We start from the raw sequence: 13895 nt of genomic DNA, 5'->3' as shown, positions 1-13895 counted from the left end.
TCTGTCTCAATTGCTTAATATAAGCATGCCAAGTGGCAACACTGAAACAGAAACTAGATCATACACTTTTTGGTTTTTCACAAACCTGCACCATTTTGCACACCACCACCACCAACTTGTGCCAAATGTTATTTGAATCAACTCCACCAAAAATCTTTGCAAAATTCAAAAATAATTCTCTTGCGCCATTGTGTCGAACACATGGCAGGCACTAATCTGCCAACTCCCTTCACCCTGATACCCAGCAGATCTTTGCCTCAACCATCAAGCCCTGGTCAGCACTAGCTCCCTCTTGCACCCAGCAAACAAAGCCAAGCCTCAGAGACGTTGTTCTTGCACGTTTGCTTCAAGGACACGACCATGCCGTGGTGGCCATGTCACTCCCTTGCCAACTCCCCTCTCCTCTCCCATCCAGCATGCATCACCATGTCCTTGGACCTCTACACACCCTGCTGATCACGTTGGACATCACCATTGGCCAGGAGAGTCACCGCAACGACCGGAACCCGACACGCCCACGACGCACAGACGCGCCAGACCGTGCACGCTGACGTCCCTGGGCGCGCCAGAGCACGCACGCGCCTCGTCACTCTCGTCCTCCCCTTGACCTCTCCTCTCGCACAGTGCACCACCACGTCACCCTCTATATGACGCCCCGGAACCGGTACCATGAGGATTCCAGCGATCCTGCCAAAATCCGCACGATATCGATTCTGAGACGCCCTCCAACACGACGTGCGTGACGAATCGCACACGTGATGCCAGAGGAATTAACACGAGAGGTAACATTACAACAGGATTACAATAGAGCCCACAAGAAACATATATTACAACAACGACTCCACCGAGTCAAGATACAAATATACAACATAAGATCCAAATCATACAGAAGATCAAATATGTCCGAGTACGGACAAGATACAAATTGGACTAAGAGTCCTGAAGATAACCAAGTGGCGTCCATAACCCTGCCCAGGCCAAGCTGGAAGGGTAACCTCGCTAACGTCGTCTTCATCGAACATATCTTCATACCTGCCCGGTTATGTCCCAAAGCAGCAATAAGTACGGGTTCATACTTAACAAGACTTCAAGATGTATAAGCAATCGTCAACCAGTCGTCCTTTGTACTTGAGGCACGCAGGGGACTTAGAGGACGCAAGAGGAACGTCATAGGCAATATGGTGGGTTTAAGCGGCAGCGCGCAGGCACTAAAAACCTATAGAGACACTCTACAACATTCGTCTATCAGAGAAGGTGAGAGAGCGCACAACTAACAGTTCTATACTCTGCAAACATAACACAGCCGATGTGTTTCCCCCTCGCAAGGAAGTACTTACAAATGCACTCACACGGTTGTCAAGTTTTAACCAGTTATTATTTAAGTTATTCTATCTTACTATGCAAGTTATTAGTATTGAAACAGCAGGTGTAAGTTATCTATGGTCGAGTCATACAACTCCAAGTCGTCCATAACCGCGGACGCGGCTTATCGATAAGATTGTAACCCTGCAGGGGTGCCCAAATGTGCCCACACACAAGCTCAACCCACTTACGACAGGTGGATATCACGACACGCACTTTCCTTCACTACAACAATGTCCAGGAAGCCACCTAACTAAGTTAAACCTGAATCAGAGTCCGGCCGACTCTCCGAGACGGACCTAGCTGTTGCGAGAACAGCTAAGAGGATCATAGCCCACTAGAGGATGACCTCATAACAATACGTACCGCATCCTACGAGCGTGCAAGAGAAAACGGGGTTACAAGGCACACATGGCTTCCCCAAAAGTAACATCATATCATCTGACCACAAAGAAACATGCTTGCACGCCCGGGAGAAACAAAGCATTACGAAAACTAATTGTGGCCACTGGACAAAGATGTAGATTCCGGCAGTGGTCGAGGGGAGACCCGGTAAGCATACCCACGTGTGGTTAGAGCGCTCAGTCTCGAAACAGATAACAAGAACTCGGGTCCTAAGTTATTTAGGAAACACAAGTGAGCCATCACAAAACGATCAGCTGACCCACCGATGCCTCCGCTAAGCAAATAATAACAAGTAACCATGATACCCTCAACAGATAACCCGATAAGATAACGATAGCGAAACGAGATATAATAGCACTAGCATGCACTACGACTCGCAAGGCAGACCCGATAACCAAACAACAGCTGTAGGAGGTGGTGGTGGCAATATGGGCTGCTTGAGGTAACAAGTGGATAGGACACGTGACAAGAACGCAACTCAAGGCTAGCATAAGAGAGAAGGCAAAATAAAAATAGGTGAGCGACTCCAGCGGAGACAGGAGTTTAGGAAATGCTTGCCTGTTAAAGCTTGCCGAGGAACATCCGGAGGACTTGTCATATCTCACAACACCACTTCGCGATCCTATCCGGGAAGAAGCAAATGCTGGACAAACAACGGATGCAAGCTTACTACTACGAAAGAAGAATCAGCATGATCATGATAAGATATGCATGACATGTCAGCGATGATGCGACGCAACTTAACCATATTAATCAGAGTCGGAACCCCGGACAATCAATTAAGGTTGGAGTTGTATTTCTACCGGCAATTTTAAGTGTTGATTAGCATGGTACAATCATGGCAAGGGTGTGCTACTTCAAGTTAAATGGAACCGAGACAACGTTTATATAGTATCTCACATATTCCATATGTTCCATATTAGGGGAATTTGCAAACTATCACGAGATTGTATGATGCATTATGTAACAGCAAGCATGGATGGCATAATCATGTTCATCACATTTTTCTGATCAAAATTGATATATAACACATTTTAATTGGAGTTACAGATTAAAAGTTATTAAATAAACAGTTTTTAGTATTTAAAATATAGAAAACAGATTTATTTAAATAGAAAAGGGCCTGGAAATGATTTTCAGAAAAGGGGGAGGACCCCAGGTTCATTTTCAAAACATACATGGGGTTTTGCAGAAAAGCCTCACGGGGAGGGGCTGCGGGTTGAGGAAAAAGACTGACAGGGGGTTTTGTGCGAAAACGAAATAGATCTGGATCTGGCCAACTTTTCTCACCGCGGGGTGTTCTAGCCGCAGAGACTGGCAGGTGGGCCCGGGGGGCCAGCGCGGCGCTGATGTGGCAAACCATCGTGCACGGAGGGATGCCGCGCGCGTTCTCGTGGCCGTGGTCACCGCGGCGGGGCGTCTTCGTGCACGGACGATGCAGGGGCCTCCAGGGAGCGCGCGTGGCCGCGTCAGGCTCGCCTCGTCGATGCAGACTAAGGGGAGGTGGCGCCGCCCACGGAAGGTCGCCGGAGGGCCGCCGTCGACGAGATGCTGCGGGGATGGCGACGGCATCAACGGTGGGGAAACAAACCAAGAAACGAGGAAGGAATGGAGGATGTCCAGGGGGTCCGTGGACTTACCCTGAAGCTCGAGGTGCGGTTGAGGGCGCCGGAGGGTGGCCGGAGCCGCCGAATTCGGCGAAATCCTGTGCCGGAGACGGAGGAGAAACGGCGAAAACCGCGGCGTTTGGGGGTGCCTCAGGTCGATTCCTTGGGTGTGGAGAAAGAGGAGAGCAAGGCGGTTCTGGTGGTGGTCTCGGATCGACGAGGGGGTGACCAGAGCGGCGGCGCCATGGCGGACCCGTGGCGGATGCTCTCGGTGGTGGAAGAAAAGTGAGGGGAAGAGGGTTGGCGGCGCTGAGGGAGGAAGAGGAGAGGGGCCTAGGGTTTCCGTGGCGCGGTAGAGACTAAGAAGGGGAGGGGAGTGGTTGAGGTGCGGTGGTGGCGAGGAGGACCACTGCCTCCTCACGCACATGCGTGACCGCACTGGGAGAAGACGACAACAGGAGGAGGAGCCTCTCCTTGAAGCGGTACGGTGGCAAGGTGGGCTGGGTCGGACCGACTCGGGCCAGAGGGAAGGAGGCCAGGCGCTGGGCTGAGAAAGAGAGAAGAAGGCTGGGCCAGGGAGGGAAAAGAGAGGCCCAGGGGGCTGCGGCCTGGTTAGGGTTAGGATAGGTTTTCCTGTTTTTCTTCTTCTATTTTTCTGTTTTGTTTTAAAACTAGTTTGAAAACTGATTTGAAACAAAACCAACCAAGACAAATATTTATTTTGAGTTTTAAAATATTTGAAACATTTTTATTTGTTGGAAGTTTTAGTTTTTAGAGTTTTGTTAAAAAGAATAGATAAGAGGAAGTTATATTATAAAAACCATATGGGAAGAAAACCAAAATAGTTTTCATTTAAAAATAACATTTATTTGATAAAACTTGTGGGTGATATGATGCATATGCCATGATGATGCATAAAAGAAAAAGAACAAACAATTCTAATAGGGGGTCCTACCCTGGGCCGTTACACTCTACTTCCCAGACACGCTCACCTGCGCCGGAGAGGACGGTAGCCGTCGTCACCATCGACGACTTCCGCCTCGGTACTGTGAGCTCGCGTCACGTTCCTCGCCGTGTCACTGCATCATTTTCAGCGCCGTCAAGCGCGCCGTGCTCGCCATGACGTCGCCAACACTGCTGCACCGTCGCCCAGCTCTCTCCGCCCCTGTAGCCTCGTCGCCACGATCGACCTCATCCATGTGCCTCGGCACCCTCTCGCCGCTATAAATAGAGGCCTCCCCCTCTCAAATTTCTCACACCATTCGCTTCTCCTCTCATCTCTGATCCTCCTCGAGTACAGCCACCATCCAATTTGCACCGTAGCTCCCCAATCGTTCGCCGGAGTGCCGTGGAGCCGCCGCAGAAGGAGTCGGAGCTAGGAGCCACCTCAGGCGACGCCACCAGTACCTGGAGCTTCGCCGTCATCCGCAACGCCGCCCTGCATCAACGCCGACGATCGCCGGAGCCTGGTTAGCCCTCCGACCCCCTGGTGCTCGCCGCCAGTGAGCCCGTGCTCGTCGTCGACGACGATGCACGTGAGCCATCCGATTGCGTTCTAATCGTACGCCCCGGGTTGATCAATACCGATTCGGGAGTTATTAGCCACTGACGCGTGGGGCCCTCGCTGTCAGGCGGCCTGCTGCGCACTGAAGCACAGTGGGCCGCCCGTTTAGCTTTCCCGCGCAAGCCCACAATTCAATTTTCGAATTAATTGTTTTAGTTTGAAATTCAATACTGGTGTCAAGTTCAAATTTAAATAGAACAAAACCCACTGAGCCAAATTTGATGAATTTTATATTTCTGGAAAGCTTAGGAAATTCTCTATCAAACCCCACTGGTCTCACCCCTAGATTTGTTGTAGAACTCTTGTAATAAAAATAACAAGGCAGTAGGTTTTCAAATTTCAAACAATTTTAGAAAATCAACCATGATGAATTTTGAGGTGATTCCACCTCTCATAATTCACATTTCAAATACCCTAATTGTTTATGTAAAAACATAGCATAGTTGTTTACATGATCATGGGATAGATTCAAATAGTGGCTATGTGGCCATTTCTAGCTCATTTTAAATTATTTCAGAAATAGTATTTAAATTCTATGAGATGTAGCATCTCATTTAAATCTTTGCCTCAATTATTTCAATATGAGGAAATAACTTTGGTATAAAGAACCTCATATTTGATTACTTAATGATATTAAATTGTTCCATAGTAGTGTTTAAATTGCATGAGGTGTCATACCTTATTTAAATCATTTTCCCACATGGTAAATGTGAAGTGTTGACCTTGGTCAATATGATCTCACACTTATTAATTGAGGAGATTAAATCTTACTAAGATTCAATGAGAGGAAATTATTTCTCAAAGGAAATAAATAGAAACCCTAATAAATATTTCAATGAGAGGAAATTATTTTTCTTAAAAAGAAAACAAAGTCAACCACCATGTTAATAATGTTGTGATGCTAGATTAGCTTGTATGAACCATTTGTGTGTTAGGTCTAGTGCTTAAGATTTGTTTGGTGATTGTATACCTCGTATCCGTTTATAGACGCTAGTACCGAGGACTACCAGGAGGAGGAGGTCTTCTACGAGGAAGAAGAAGAAAACTTTGATCACTGTACCACTCAAGGCAAGCTATACTCTTGCAAGCTACCCTAGTGCAAAGCTCTACTAGAGCAAGGCACCATTGCACTATTACTTTATGTTTAATAATCCAATCCCAAGTTTTTACCCTTACGAGCTTTTCCTTTGATTATCAAAGCTCACTTTTATAGTTAACTTTGGTCTAAGTATAGAGTATTACAAGAGTATCAAATTTAGCCTAGAAAGCTACAAGTTAGCTAGCACCCCTCATGACTAGTTGCTAGTGCTAAAACTAAAATTGATTACTCTAGATGGGAACATGTGAATCAAATGACTTTGAAAAACCTTGGAATGATGAGTCATTCTACTGAAATTTTTTGAAGGTGAATATGACTTGAATGACATGGTGAATTTGGCAAAAACTGATGATTGGGTTCGGATGCGATACCATTCCAATTTTAGAGTACCCCCACAATACCTGATTATGGGTAGGGCTTAACTGGAAATTTATGTGCCTTAGTATGGGTTCCCTCTAAACAAGCGTCATAGGGGTTATGCCGAAAGCTGCCTCCACAACCAAAGAAATGACGTGAAAATGAGGTGACTGTCCTACCCAAGCCCTGTGCAGTTCCCAGGATGGCAGATTGGCATCACTGGGAGGCCAAGCTCATGGGGGAGGTGCCTATACTGGGGTATGTAAGTGAAAGGTTATGGTTGATGATCCGCATACTGAGTATGATTATTCAGGGCTATCCCTGACGAATGTAATCAAAAGTTGTGGCACAAGTGTACAACCTCTGCAGAGTGTAAACCTATTCGAATAGCCGCGTCCGCGGTCATGGACAGTTGGAAAGGCCATACTGTTCCGTCATTAGAACTTTTCAAAATATGACTGGTGACTTGTGACTTGAACTCGAAAGGTGACTTTGACTTGAATCACAACAGAGTTGTGGGAATGACACTAATGTTCCCACTTGAGTAATTTTTGGCAAATAAAGAGTCTTTGACTATTAAAGTGTTTATGAAATAAAACTAGCTTTGTGCAAATGAACCTAGAGCTTAGAATCCATTAGAAGCTATTAGTACTTACATTAGTATTAGTTTGCGAGTACTTTAAAAGTACTCATGGCTTTGTCCCTGGCTATTCAAATGGCCAGACTATGAAGAGGAGAACCAGTACCAGGAGGATGGACAGCAGGACGTCTATGATAACTAGGACTACTTCCTGACGTCAAGCGTTGCCTGTGGAACAGATGGACCGCTACTACGTTTCTTCCGCTATGTGTTTTGTAATTGATCATTAGATCAACTGATATTGTAAAACTGGATCATGTGATCCCTTGTTGTAAGACGATTATGGTTTGTAATGAATGATGTTCTGTGATATCAACTGTTATGTCTCGCAAAAACAATATTCCTGGGATTGCGATGTATGGCATAACAGGCATCTGGAATTAAAAATCCGGGTGTTGACACCTACCGGGGAGACGGCTGGAACTTCGGCGCTCCCCGGTCCAAAGTTTCGTCCAATCCGGCGCTAAATAGCGCCGGATTTCATACCGAGCAGATTACTCTGCCGATTCATATCGTGTGTCATGGTTGTTTAACTGACCGATTCAAGGGCGAGCATTTTTTTCAACTATTTGTTTGTAGCTCAGGTGGTATCATCAAAATGTTATCACGACAGGTGTAACAAGAAAACGACAAGTTAAAGTTCTGTTTGGCGATCCTGAGGAATCCGAAGTGTCCATGGATGAATCCAGAATGGAGGATATTCCCCAAGTGACTCAAGAAGAAAATGATATCCTAGTCGCCCTTATTCTAAGGAGGAGATTAAGAAAACGGTCTTTCTGATGGAACACAATAAGGCGTCAGGATCGGATGGTTTCCTGGATGAATTTTTTCAGTCTTTCTGGGATATAGTGAAGGCAGACTTATTGGAGTTGTTTGCTGTGCGGGACAGCTGGATCGGTTCCGTATCAAATTCGGTGAAATCAATCTTTTACCAAAAGTTATCGATGCGGAACGGATTCAGCAATACAGGCCCATATGTCTACGAAATGTTTGTTTCAAAATTTTCACAAAAGTAGCTACTATTAGACTTAATTCAGTGGCAGATCATGTGGTGCGTCCTTCTCAGATGGCTTTCATGCAAGGAAGTTATATCCTAGATGGGGTTGTCACTTTGCATGAAACAATCCATGAGATGCATCGTAAAAAGTTGAATGGGATTATACTCAAAATCGACTTTGAAAAAACTTACGATAAAGTTAAATGGTCTTTTCTTCAATAAATGCTCCAGATGAAAGGATTTTCTGAAGAGTGGCGTGCTTTAATTAATAACTCTGTTTTCGGCGGTAGTGTTGCCATAAAAGTCAATGAAAACGTTGGTAAATACTTCCAGACGAAAACAGGGTTGAGGCAAGGTGATCCTATTTCCCCAATGCTTTTTAACATTGTGGCAGATATACTTGCCATTATAATTGAGCGCGCTAAGTTCGATGGCCAAATCGAAGATGTGGTTCCCCACTTGGATGATGGGGGCTTATCTATCCTTCAATATGCCGATGATAAAATTCTTTATATGGACCATCATCTAGCAAAGGCACGGAATCTGAAGTTAATTTTTTTAGCATTCGAGTAGTTGTCAGGTCTTAAGATTAATTTCCATAAAGCGAGTTGTTTTGTTTTGGTGATGCCATAGACGATGCCAACCTTTATGCCTAGTTATTAGAATGTGGGATTGGTTGTTTTCCAATTAGCTATATTGGTATTCCGATTCATCATCGGAGACTAACACTGGCTGAATGAAATATAGTTGAAGAACGACTTCAGAAACGTCTCAGTAGTTGGAAAGGAAAGCTACTATCCCTTGGTGGAAGACTAGTTCTCATAAATTCAGTACTCAAAAATATGGTACTGTATATGATTTCGTTCTTCTAGTTACCCAAAGGAGTCTTGCACAAATTGGATTACTTCCATTCAAGATTCTTTTGCAAGGGGATAGTGAGAAGAAAAAATATCAGTTGACAAAATGGAGTGTTGTATGCCGTACAAAAGATGAAGGTGGACTTGGCGTTCATGATCTTGAAGTTAAAAACATGACCTTGCTAGGAAAATAGTTGGCCAGGTTATTAACGGAGGATGGTGTATGGCAACAGTTAATGCGGAAAAAGTATGTAGGCTCAAAGGTGATCTTCCAGGTTATTTGGAAATCGGGTGACTCGCAATTCTGGGCTGGCATTATGGCAACAAAAAAGCATTTTTTTTCCATTTGTTACCTTCTTTATTAGGAATGGGCCGGAGATACGGTTCTGGGAGGATCGATGGTTGAAAACAGCCAGTCTTCGTGAACAGTAGCCAGCCTTGTACAATATTGTTCGTTATAAGAGGGACACCTTACACAAGGTGATGGAATCTCCCTCCCCCCCCCCCCCCCCGGTAACGTTCAGACGTGACCTTATTGGCCCCCGACTAGATTCTTGGAACGAACTGCTTCTGCGGTTAGAGTCAATACATTTGGCTCCGGGGTTCGATGAATTACGGTGGAGTATTACCAAGAATGCCGTATTCTCGGTAGGCTATATGTACAAAGCTCTTTGCATTCCTACTCAACCGGTTGTAAATAACAAGTCCATCTGGAAGATAAAGATACCTCTGAAAACAAAGGTCTTTGCATGGTATCTTCGTCGAGGTGTCATCCTTACTAAAGATAACCTTGCAAAACGCAACTGGCGGGGTTGTAAGAAATGTGTGTTCTATCACGAAGAAGAGACAATAAAACACATTTTCTTCAATTGTCGGGTTGCTAGATCTATATGGTCAATCATTCAGATATGTTCTACCATGTACCCACCCTGTAGTATTGCTACCATTTTTGGAAATTGGCTAAATGGGGTGGATTCTAGGTATAAGATGTTTATCCGAGTGGGAGCGATTGCAGTTGTATGGTTGCTTTGGCTGTGTAGAAATGATAAGGTTTTTAATGACAAATTCTTCTGTTATGCAAGTTATCTACAGGTGTACCGCTTTGCTCCGTTCATGGTCGCCGCTTCAACATTTCGAGGACCAAGACCTATTTATGGAGGTGTCTACAAAGTTGGAGAATACGGCCATAGAGTTTACTTCCCAACATGAGTGGCTGCATAGCCGTATAATAGAAGCCAAGGAAGCTGTAGACTAGTTGGCTTTTTTCCTTTTGTTTCTTTTTGTAAACCTTTTGTTTGGATATTGGATTCTTAAACGGCTGTGTGCATCTTAGCTATGCAGATGCTGGGTGTAATGCTTGAAACATCGAGTAATAAAGCATCCTTTATCGAAAAAAAAAGTTATGCTCCACACTATACATGATTTGGCTTCCCTTAAACTTGGTAAACTGTCGGTGCAGAAAAATGACAAGAGAAAATCTAAGAGGCCAAATCTTGCTGGTAATAAGAAACGACGGTACGGTCGTTTCCCTCCATCCCTAGATTAACCAGGCCATGGCTTCTCCTACTATCCTACCTACCTACCTCAAAGAAGTAAACAAGCACATTGATCAATAACTGCATACTTCTTGGTTTTCTTTGGAAGCAAATTTGGTAGTATAAACTAGATACCTCGTCATGACATTTTGATGCTGCCACTTCTCCTTGGTTAGCGTTTTGGGTTGGCCGGCCCACCTTGGGCCACCGGCCTACCCTTTCCCTTGGATGCTTGGCTGGCACCCTTCATGGGCTGCCTTTTGGTGGCCCATCTAGGATATCCTTATCTTTAAATAAATTTGAAATTAAATATTAAAATATACTCCCTTCGTTTCTTGATATAGGGGTATAGTTGTTTTAAGAAAAGCTCCAAAATATAAGGTATAAACAAACAGTGCAACCACAGAGGTGCGCGACTTCCTTCCCGGTGAGGACTACGACGACCTCGCAGGGGCCACCGACAACGAGGAGGAGGAAGATGGTGATGCCGACGAGGGTGCGCATCCCGCCTGTGAAGCAGAGGTGCTCGTGTTAGACGACTATGGCGTGGCCGTGGCCATCACGTGGGCCATCGAGGATTCGAAGGCGGAGGAGCCCGAATGGGCCTGGGAGGGGCTGGACATATTCGTCCGTGTCCCTGCCGCCGCCTCCACCACTATCGCTGCAGACCACGTGGGAGTGGCAGATGGTCCTAGTGCCCGCTGCTACCACAGCAGGGCCACCGACATGACCAAAGTACCCTGCGTGGATGCAGCAGGGGTCGTGGATGCTGCCAATGTTGCTCGACCTCATCCAGTACAAGGACGAGGAGTAGGCGGCGACGTTGTCGATGCTGGCGCAGGAAGCGTGCCGGCAATAGCTATGGTTTATTTTTCCATCTGTATTTTCTATTTAAATTATCTTTCAATGAATGAATTTTTTTGGAAATCTCCCGCGTTTTTAGTATTTGAATTTAATTTTCGCTCACCACGTGCGTCAGGCCAACCGGCTAGATCCTGTTTTCAAAAAAATATAGAATAAAGACCAACGGCGCAACCCTGTAGTGTGCCATTAGTCTGTGCACATGCTAGTGGCGCACCAACCCTATGCACCACAGGTAAGGTAATACTATGAGCGTGATACCAGTGGGAGATGGCCATGCATCACGGGTAATAGGATATGGTGCGCCACTTGTAAGCGTTTCCTACTAGTGCCTTCCACGCTCGCCACCGCCGAAGCAGGAGATAGCCGACCAGCAGAGGAGACGGTGGTCGATGCCCCGGAGTTGGCTCTGTCCTGAGCGTCTCCTCTCACAAACTGATATATGCAGAAGGTCATATCTCCCTCATTTCAATGGGGATATCCTCGCACGAGAATCATTCTAATACATGCACAAGGTCATAACCTATTACCTAGTTTACTATTTGCTACGGAATTTATATCCCTTTTTCTATTGTGTACCATCTGAGCTCTAAGATCAGGAAGATCGAGTCGGAGGAAGTAGAGAGAGGGGAAGAGCCTATCTTGTACTACAGGAAGAAGGGGGCATTTGGTTTAATATTTGATTTTAGTTATTTTTTGTCTTGTTTATAAGCCAGGTTAATTAGTAACGTACTCTTTCAAATGCTATATCCATCTACCTTTTTTTTGGTTTTGTCCATGTCTACTAAGTTAGAAACCCATCCACGTCCAATCTGAGATGCAATCACAATAACAAGTTGAAATAGGAACAAGTACACACCAAGCCAAATTAAGGTTATAGAAAAATACAAACACAATCAAAGCTCATAACGATACAAGAGTGAAAGGGAGGAGGGATTCGGACCACACAAACACAAACGTGGATGCCATCATTCGACTAAGAATTATGTGAATTCTTGGTCTGCCGAACACTATCAGTGTCCCTTAGTTATTTGAGCCCTTTTACGGTGATTGGCAAGTACTTCCTAGTACTACCCAGTACTACCGCTTGGAATTATTTCAGCCGTTGATCTCACGCAATAAATTATCTATTATATAATTAAAACACAAGACAAATAACGGCTCAGATTTAACACTTGAAAAAGAAAGGCTCAGATTTAAAGAAAAAAATAAAAATTACCCACCGCTGCCATTAAAATAATTATAGTATCCTCTCACACCGTTACCTTCTCCTTAATTTCTTGACGTCGTGGCCGCCGCATCCTGGACTGAAGTCATACCTAGATCGCTCCAGAGTCCAGACCATACCTAGATCAATGGCGGCTTGCAGGATAGACAACAAAATCAAAAGAAGTTAGCCAACGCACAGTGACGCAATTTGCCGCCGCGGATGTATCCTAGCGTTTTCTCGCGCGCGTACGCATGCTGTCGCGGCCATCTATTCCGATCCCCCAGGTTGCAGTCTCCATATGCATGCTACTGCGGCTACTGCGGCTGTCGTATTCTGATCGTCTAGGGTATCCTCAGATATGCTGCCGCCGCCCCAAGTTCTCCCAGACATCATGCAGTCAAAGTTGTGGTTTTCAATCTCATGCATACAATATACACCATGCAGGCAGTCATAATGGATGGTTCGATCAATCCTACTAAGACTTGCTTCAGGCAAACACCGAACCGAACAGCCCAAATGCCAGGTAAAAAAACTGAGATTTAATTTCCTTGGAGTATTGCATCTACTTTCTTAAATAAATATTAGATTTAATTTTCTCCAATTGCTGCATCTCTTATTTAAATACAACATATAGGTTTAGAAATTTCCCAGCTCGCTCTCTCGGCAATACAAAATGAAAGGAGGCATGGCGCTAGAGCGATCGATTGAATTAAGATCTACGTCATGAACACACAGCCGGACATCCCAAACCAAGGTAATTACACGTGAGCTTCAGTTTTCTTTTGAGTGCTCCAACTATTTCTGTACAATACACCGTATGATGTGTATTCTGCCAGCTCGCTACAGGCAGCTAAAAGGAGCGCATATATATCTACTGACATGCAAGAGATATTATTACGGCTGCTCGCTCGGCCGAAGACGTCGGTGAAGCCAATGGAAAAAGCAAATGGACAAAGGTTGGCTAACTGTATTAATTAGTTTGCCTCAATGATCTGTTTCTATTAATAATTGCTTTGCTCTGGGTCCAACTGATGGACGCTGAGGCGCCAGATCGAGTCATTGGTCAAGGAGCTACTGTATTAAACTCAGTCGCCTGTGCTGTAGCTTCATCCTACAAGCATGATTTACGATGTTAGCCATGGTGCCATGTATCAAGTTGTACTCCATGGCGGAAGCTATGACATATGATGGCTCCGATGATCAATATGAATGAAGATATTTAGATGTCGCCCATGAATGGCCGACCTGGCTGCCCACAATGACCAGGCTGCAAACCAGGTGATTTAACTCGCACGCATGTATATTTTTTTTGTGTGGTTCTGTTACTCGACTGAACTAATGATCATCATGATTTTCTTATTTTATAAAATTAGATATTGATCAAGATGAAACACATTTTTT

The 13895-nt window shown here is 44.9% G+C and overlaps 2 long non-coding RNA genes across 2 annotated transcripts; one reads left to right on the top strand and one right to left on the bottom strand.

Moving 5' to 3' along the window:
• Nucleotides 1-807: 807 nt before the first annotated feature.
• LOC139830739 (uncharacterized) lies at nucleotides 808-2411 on the bottom strand. The gene is made up of 2 exons (XR_011744248.1): nucleotides 2326-2411; nucleotides 808-1032 (listed from the first exon to the last, which is right to left on the bottom strand). It is a non-coding gene; the product is annotated as an uncharacterized lncRNA (long non-coding RNA).
• Nucleotides 2412-12627: 10216 nt separating this feature from the next.
• Nucleotides 12628-13766, top strand: LOC127309912 (uncharacterized). Its single transcript, XR_007857349.2, has 3 exons — nucleotides 12628-13017; nucleotides 13129-13248; nucleotides 13331-13766. It is a non-coding gene; the product is annotated as an uncharacterized lncRNA (long non-coding RNA).
• Nucleotides 13767-13895: the final 129 nt, after the last annotated feature.

Source organism: Lolium perenne, chromosome 1, assembly GCF_019359855.2.
Source record: "Lolium perenne isolate Kyuss_39 chromosome 1, Kyuss_2.0, whole genome shotgun sequence".
Classification (NCBI taxonomy): Eukaryota; Viridiplantae; Streptophyta; class Magnoliopsida; order Poales; family Poaceae; genus Lolium; species Lolium perenne.
This window is presented reverse-complemented; position numbering and strand designations above follow the sequence as displayed.